The sequence below is a fragment of the Dipodomys spectabilis genome, unplaced genomic scaffold (assembly GCF_019054845.1).
Source record: "Dipodomys spectabilis isolate Male_0828 unplaced genomic scaffold, ASM1905484v1 ptg000091l, whole genome shotgun sequence".
Classification (NCBI taxonomy): Eukaryota; Metazoa; Chordata; class Mammalia; order Rodentia; family Heteromyidae; genus Dipodomys; species Dipodomys spectabilis.
Window position 1 is genome coordinate 840,753 of NW_024870768.1, and position 8,866 is coordinate 849,618.

Consider the following 8,866-nt stretch of genomic DNA (forward strand, 5'->3'; position numbering starts at 1 on the left):
TTACCATGGGAGCCCTCATAATTAAGTAAGCCAAATTACTCATAATAAATCTCTTAATACACCTGTCTCACTGGTTCTGTGATACAATGACTTTGAAAAAATAATTTTGCTGTTATTTTAAAGGGAAACATAGGTTGCATGGTTTCCCTCATCTGTGGTAGCTAGAATGTGCCAATAAATCTATAAGTAAACATAAGCAAGGTGTTACAACTGAATTAACTGAACTATAATGGACGCTATGGAGACCACAAATAGTATAATTTTTTTTCAAAAGAATAAGTCAAAGCCCAACAAAATAAGTACCAGGAAATGGGTACTTGCAAGAGGGGAGGACAGGGTCAACGGTGTCAAAGGGAGAGGGTTGGAAATGATCAGGGGAAGGAGAATGCAGGCAAGAATTCATTGTGTATATCACAGAACTGAGAAATATAAGAGAAGGGGTGAAGGGGGTGAAGATGTTGAAGTGATGACACAGATCAAGATGCATTGCACACATAAACTACTTTGTTAGATGGCAAAAATTCAATGTATAACCTAAAATCAAGAAAAGTGCGGAAAGGGGGTGGGTTGGCAGGGGTTGGTGAGAATGTAGAAAGAGTGGCATTGATCAAGATGCACTGTATTCAGAAATGGCTTTGATGAATGGCTTAAGAAGAATTAATTTATATATTCATATAAAGACTTAAGGCATACTTTGTCCAAAAAGAAAAGTGCTCATTATCATAGTTATGAAATTGTAACCCCTTTGTACATCACCTTCATAATAACAATTAAATTTTTTAAATCTTATACACAAATACTTATAATATACTTGTTTGTTGTAATTAAAACCTAGACCTAGCCCAAATGTTTATCAATGCATAAATAAGCGAACTGTATACCACAAAACAAAACATTACTCAGCAATGTAAAGAAATGAACACATACAACATGGAAGACTTCTTAACAGAATTTTGCTGAGTTAAAAAACCCAGACAATTCAAGACTATATACTGTGCTACAATAATATATTTCTTTTCTTAAAAGTTCTAGACATGAAAACTAATCTACGAGAACAAAAAAATGTATCAGTGGCTTCCTAAGACAGGAGTAAGTGAAACAAAAAAGATAAAAGGAATTCCAAACAGGGTAGAGGAAAGTTCTAAAGCTAGTGACTTTTTCCATTATCTTCATTCTGAAAAGTCCTTGGGGTATAAGTATCCCAATACATAGCAAATTTTATGCTTTGAATATGCAAGTTTTATTGTATGGCAAATTTATCTCTCTAAAGCTATTTTTAAAAAGAAGGAAAGCATCCCTCCCCCACAGTATAACCCCTGCTTTCACTATATTTGATGTCGGTATAATTTGTGGAGGAGATGGGGAAAAACAAGTCTTTTAAGGATACAGGTGGACCTGTTGCAACAATGAGAAGTACAAGTTGTCATGTCGAAAACAAACTTTACAACTTTGGTGCGGGGGGGGGGGGGGGAGGGGGGGGGAAGGAGGGGGGGAGGATTGGGTGGGGGGGCGGGGGGGGCTAGGAAGGGATGTGAAGGGTAAACAAAGGAGGAGGCTGCAATACTTGATAAGAAATGTCCTCATTATCTTGCCTATGTAATTGTAACCCCTCTGTACAGTATGTTCACAAAAAATTAAAATTAAAATTAAAAACAGAAGGAAAGCAGGCAATTTGAATTCAGATAGCCTAGAAGGACTAGAATCTTGCAGCTGTGTCTAACTGTGGACAAATTATTCCCATTCTCAAGTCTATCACCTAAAAATGTAGTGTAGTGAAGATAACAGGTGCTTATATTCTTCCCCCTCCCCTCTCCTCTCTTCTCCCCTTTCTTTCTTCTTTACTTCCTTCCTCCTTCCTTCCTCCCTCCTCCCTCCCCCCCTTCTTTCTTTTTTAGCTCAGGTCCTCCATATTTCTTAGGCAGACTATCCACTAATAAGGCATACCTGCAGACCTCTTACCTGGTTATTTTTGAAATCGTGTCTTGCTTCCTTGCAGGGAGTGTACCTGGTTTGCAATCCTATTTTTTCACTTCCCACCATAACTGGCATGGCAGGTACATATCACCATGCCTAGCACTTTCCATCGAGATGTAGCCTCACAGACTTTTCTACCTGGGATGGCCTAGAACCCTGATCCTTCTCATCTCAGCCTCCCATGTCACTAGAATGGCAGTACTGATTAAAAAGGATCTGATCTCACAAACTGTTCTTCCTGGGATGGCCCCAAATCGCCATTCCTCTGATCTCCATGTCCCAAGTAGCTAGGATTACACACATGAGCCACCCAGGCCTGGCTTTCTATTTTTTTTCCAGTGTGGAAAAAAAGATTTATTACCTGCAGCAGGTAAAGAGAACATGGAAATTACTTCCAAAGCATATGCTCTCCCTGAAGGAAGGAAGCATGAGAATTATATTCATGGAGCCTATACATACTCATACAAGAATGTACCCTAAGGGAACTGCCTTCTTAAAGATAATGATTGTGCAGAGTAAAGGTATAAAACACAGCACCTGATTCACAGGAAGTGTCCAATTAATATTTACTGCTGTTTTCCTTTTGATGTCCCCAAGTGCTTTGCAGATACTATTTTTGTTTTCACAATGATTCTTTAGGATCTCTATCACTCTATACATATGAAACTATGGTTCTCTGAAAGCTAAAAAAAATGAATGGCAAAGCTGGGATTTTGACCTAATTCTGTATGGTCTTTTTTGTTTCTCTTAGTCTGTGTCTGTGTCTATGTATGTGTCTGTGTGTCCTGGGGCTTGAACTCAGGGCCTAAGCACTCTCTCTTATCTTTTACTGTCAAGGCTGGCGTTCTACCACTTGAGACACAGCTCTACTTCTGGCTTTTTGGTGCTTAAGTGTAGATAAGCGTCTCACGAACTTTCCTGCCTAGGCTGGCTTCAAACTGCAATCCTCAAAGGCTAACCTCCTGAGTAGTTAGAATTATAGACATGAACTGCCAGCATGCAGCTTCTATGCTCTTCTATGCTCTATTTTTTTTCAATGCACCACACTTTCTACAGCTAATTTATAGGTGGCCTTCAAATCAGCTTTGTAATTGTGTTAACAGAACTTTGACATAGCACTCACATTAACTTTCAAGAAATGGATAAACTAGTTCAATTGTTCCAACACTAAACTGAGATATGTTTTACCTGAAAACTTTATTAAAAATGAAGATTTCTAAATGCAGTAAACTTACATTACTTGAAATAATAAAAACATTGTCCAAATAAAAATGTACTCTTTTTTTTTTGTTTTTTTTTTTTAAATTTTATTTTATTTTATTTTATTTGAGAACATACTGTACAGAGGGGTTACAATTACATGGGCAGGATAATGCATACATTTCTTACCAAGCATTGCAGCCTCCTCCTTTGTTTACCCTTCACCTCCCTTCCCAGCCTCCCCCCTCCCCCCCACCCAATCATACCCCCCCTCCCCCCCCACACCGACATTGTAAAGCTGGTTTTGACATGAAATTTTGTACTTCTCATTGTTGCAACAGGTCCACCTGAATCCTTAAACAACTTGTTTGTCCCCGTCTCCTCCACATGTTATACTGACATCAAATATAGTGAAAGCGGGGGTTACACTGTGGGGGAGGGACATACAAAGCAACAAAGAAATAATCTTATAAATGCGTTAGAAACACATGCATGAAAGAAACAAAAACATTAAAATACATATTTGAGGGTTCGTTTTCCTAACATCACATTATCTGACTTTTTCCGCTTGACTCATACGTATACTAGATATTGCAAATAAGGGAAACCATGGGACCTATGTTTCTTTGGGCCTGGCTTACTTCACTTAATATAATTTTTTCCAAGCCTTTCCATTTAAAAATGTACTCTTTACTTGACTTATGTAACTGTAATTCCTTTGTACATCATATTTATAATAATAAAAAATTAAACCAAAAAATTATCTTTTAAAAAAACTATGGGGGAGGGGCAAGCCAGTACTGGGGACTGAACCCAGGGCCTTGTGTGCTTTTTCACTCAAGAATGGTGTTCTAGCACACCTCCACTTTGGGAGATGTGTGTGTGTGTGTGTGTGTGTATATATATATACTCTCTCTCTCTCTCTCTCTCTCTCTCTCTCTGCACTTCTGGCTTTTTCTGGCTAATTGGAGATGAATCCCATGAACTTCTCTGCCATGGCTGGCTTTGAACCTCAATCTTCAGATCTCAGTAGCTAGGAATACAGTGTAAACCAGTGGTGCCACCTTAAAACAGTTTTTCATGCTCAGGTCATGTTATCAATTATAAATCCTGGCTTCCCCACATAGGACCCCAAACACTTACAGTTCTTGTTCAATCTACACATGGAAATTTTACAACACATCTGCTGTACTTATGTCCTCTCAAAATTCATATTGAGCAGCAGAGCATGGTAACACACACCTGTAGCATTTGGTAGGGTGAGGTAAGAGGGCTGGAAGTTTTAGGTTAGCCTGGGTTACAGAGCAAGATACTGTCTCAAAACAAAGAAAATCCCTCAAAATGTATTGAGCAACTTTAGGTAAGGGTTTAAAAGAAGACATTTTCTACTTGATGTTTTAACTCTTAGGGTTATTTCTGCATTAGTGTATCTTCTGGTTCAATGGGGATCAGGAACTTCACAAAAATATTCAGATCAGGATTTCACCAAAATTTAGAAGGATCATGCATAGGAGAATATTCAGACATTTTGAGGAACTGTCTCCCAAGAAACACTTGATTTGACAACTATTTGCATAAAAGCTTTCCCTCCAGAAAGTGATGGTAGGGGGTAAACAAAGGAGGCAACAATGCTCAATAGGAAGTGTACTCATTACCTTACTCATATAACTGTAACCCTTCTGTACAGCATTTTTACAATAAAAAAAAACATTCAAAAAAAAAAAAAACGCTTTCCCTCCATGAATTTCCTAATTGGTGCCACAGAAAAGAAATACATATTAGCTGATAAAAGGATGAAAAGCTATTGCCACAGTTTATTGTAATGTAAATAGTTTGAAAGTTGTTTGAAATTCATACCAGAACAGGTTTAAGACTCTAAGGGAAAAATGGAGAGTTATTGTGGTAGAATTTACAGTTAACAGCAAAAACAATTCTTTTTTTGGGGGGGGGGTCCGGTCATGGGGCCTGAATTCTGGGCCTGGGCGCTGTCCCTCAGCTCTTCAGCTCAAGGCTAGTGAGCTACCACTTGAGCCACAGTGCCACTTCTGGCTTTTTTCTTTTTGCTTATGTGGTGCTGAGGAATTGAACCCAGGGCCTCGAGCATGCAAAGCAAGCGCTCTACCACTGAGCCAGCTTCCCAGCCCAGCAAAAACAATTCTTGAAATTGGTAGAGCACCAGGCTTAAATGAAAAAGCCAAGTAAGATGACAAAGCTCTGAGTTCAAGCCCCAGTAGTCAGATACACACACACACACACACACACACACACACACACACACCACTCCTCCCCCACAAACACATGCACACGCACAAATTATTCTGATTTACAGGAATCCCCTTCAAGATCCCTTCTTAATTTCTTAGAATGAGTAGGACGAGGAGTTGAATTTTCTTTTAGTGTTATTTTTCCAGTAACACTTTTATTAATAGTTTGAGCAAGTATCTTTGTTAAAGTGAAATGATTGTCTCTTGCAACAAGGGGATCTTTATTTAAATGTTTTCATTGTAAATGTATGAAATTAGTTTGTGCTTGCATTTTCCTTTTATGTATGTAAAGCAACTTCAAACTGTTTGGACAGAATGAAAGATGACTGACACTAAATAATAGAAAAGATTATTCCATTTGTTTAACAAGCAAATTAACTGTACTCTGGTATGAAAGAAAACAGAGTTCAAGTAATGGTTAGCTTTGAGGAAAGAATAAGAAAGGAGATCACAGGGGACTTTGGGGTTGTTTCTGGACCTGGATTAGGGCTATGTGTGAGTGTGTGCCCATTGACTAAGTCATATATTTATGTATTGTGCACTTCTCACATCTATGGGATATTCCCTAATAAAATAGTTTAAAAATGTAAAAAGCTCAGTCAAATATTAAAGTCCATGTAGTGAAATAATTTATCAGCCACTTGTGTGCTTGCATACAGTATCTGTAACTTTTTGGGGGTGTTGGTACTAGAGATTGAAATCAGAGCATCAGGCTCTCACTTGGCTTTTCCACTCGTGGTTGGAGCTCTACCACTTGAGCCACAGCTCTGCTTCTGACATTTTGCTAGTTAATTAGAGATAAGTGTCTTATAGACACTTCTTCAGGCTGGCTTTGAACCATGACCCTCAGATCTCAGCCTCTTCAGTATCTAGGATTAGCTATGAGCCACCAGTGCCTGCATGCAATTTTGTTTAAATCTATCAGTGGAAAGATGGAACAGACATCAGAAATGACCATATTGAGTGCTAACCCTGGATTTTGTCTACAGGATGCTGATTATTAATCCCTTATTGACCTATTATTTTATTGATTGCAATACTAAACTACAGTATGGTTTACTTTAGCAAAGAACATACTGTGTTGTTTCCAAAAGATTCTAGATAGTTTGTGAGTAAAATGGCCTGATTGAGGAAAATACATTTTCCTATTTTTTGAGACTACTTGGGTTTAACTCAGGGCTTAGCACTTACTAAACAAGTGTTTTACCATTTGACATCCTCATGTTTTTTATTTTAGTTTTTCTTGTTAGTAGTGGTTTAAACTCAGGACTTCCCACTTGCTACACAGGTGCTCTACCACTTGATCCATGTCCTTAGCCCTTTTTGGTTTTAGTTTTTGTCCAGAAATGGTCTTGAGGTTTGTTTTGTTTTTTTGTTTTGCTTTAGGCATATGGCCAGACTCAGACTACAATCTTCTTATTTACAGCCTCCTGTGTAGCTAAGATCACAGTCATGCACTACAATACCTGGCTTACTGGTTGAAATTAACATTTCATTAACTTTTGCCTAGGCAGGCCTCAAGTTACAATCCTGCTATAATCTCCACCTCTTGAGTAGCTGAGATAATAAGTGAGCCATTCATGCCTGGAATTTCAGTTTGTTTTAAAATAAAGTCTCAAGCTTTTGCCAAGGCTGGCCTTGAACCCCAGTTATCCTGTATCTACATCCCAAGTTAGCTGGGTTTACAGCCATATATCACCATTCCTGCCCCCCTCATTTCTCTATTTCTAAATCATTTCTTGGATCTTTTCTATTAGTCTCTGCCTTGAAATGTTTCCATCTTCTAGTCTCACCAAAAGAAGGATTTCTTGGAAGAAGTCAAAAAGGCCTTGGTTCTATGTGCCCCAAACAAGCTTGAATTCTTTACAGATTTTTCCTTTTCCATTTTAGAAGTAGAAAAGTCCATAACATTACATGGAGAGCTGAATGTGAGGAAAGCTTACAAATCTACAAACCAGTCACTGCCAGGATCTGTGTGCTGTGTTTGTGTGCACTCTTCAGCAACATTGAGGGAAAGATGACACAACTTATCTGGAAGGGTATGGAGGTAATCAAGGACCCCATAAGAATTAACATGGGCTCTTGGTCGGTGACGCTGGAGCACTGCTGGACCAGCTGGAAAGTGTGCATGTGGAACCTCTGAGCGACGGGGAAAAGTGGGCATTCTTGAGGCCATCTGCACCTTCTGACTGGGAAAAGATGGTCAACAGCTTGAAAGGTGGGCTTATAGAATGCAATCCTGCCATGAAGCAGTTCCTCTTGTACTTGGATGAGTTGGAGAAGTTCATCATTCAAGACATTGATGATGTTCATGTCTTTGTAATAACAGAGTTAATGTCCTCCAGGAGCAAGTAGGTGAATTAATGGACCAAAATGCTTTTTCTCTTATTCAGAAGTGAAAATACTAAATACTGACCACTTAGGCATTACAAGCAGCAAATGTGAAAGACCATCCCCATTTCAAATCATGTGATCAGTTAAGCCTAGCAGATTGTGCAGGAAACATGTTGTGGGAAAGACCGTGGGATCATTTGTTCAAACAAGCAAGCAAAAAAAGCCCCTGAACTGATTGTGTTGTACTTTAGAAATAAAAAAAAACCAACAAGAAACTGTTAACAGTGGGCTGTTCCTTTAGTCCTTTGTGGGGCTTGAACTCTGGGCCTGAGCGCTGTCCCTGTGCTCTTCAGCTCAAGGCGAGCGCTCTACCGCTTGAGCCACAGCACCACTTACTGTTTTCTAGTGTTTTTTTTTTTTTTATTGGAGATCAGAGTTTCACGGACTTTCCTGCCCGGGCTGGCTTTGAACCATGATCCTCAGATCTCAGCCTCCTGAATAGCTAGAATTACAGGCATGAGCCACCAGCTCCTGGCTCTTACTTTTTTAATGCTAATTTAATGCACTAATAAATAATAAGATGTAATATGCCATTAAATTTTCAGTGTAACTTAGATGATTATATTACTTGTTCCTGTTCATAATTAAGAATTTTGTAGTATGAATGCTGTTGATTTTGTTTCAGTTATAAACTTTAGAGATTTGCTGTTTAAATAAAAATACCAGGGTAGAAAATTTGGTAAAAAAAAAAAAATTAACATGGTTCTGATGGTGAAAGTAAAGTGGGTAAGGAGCGAGTACGCTACAGATGGGAAGAACTGAAATGAGGTTTTTATGGACACACATGGAAGAGAGTCATAGTTGCTTATAATTTCCATTGGACTTAGCTCAAGACCTCAATTGCTTAGCCCACATTACATTTAGATGTCTCTTCCTAATAGGTAAAGAAAGTAGACCACTGGATAGGCAGCATTTTCATTTGTTTTTGCTCTAAGTTACCTCTCAAACAAACAAGTTTGTCTATATCAAAAGATGTCAAATATTCACTGTATTCCAAACTGAAATTGTGTTAGATGAGTATGATTTAGATATTT

At 38.6% G+C, this 8,866-nt stretch overlaps 1 pseudogene; it reads left to right on the plus strand.

Annotated features, from left to right (window-relative positions):
• Positions 1-7,532: 7,532 nt before the first annotated feature.
• LOC122112070 lies at positions 7,533-7,837 on the plus strand (annotated as a pseudogene).
• The last annotated feature ends 1,029 nt before the right edge of the window (positions 7,838-8,866 follow it).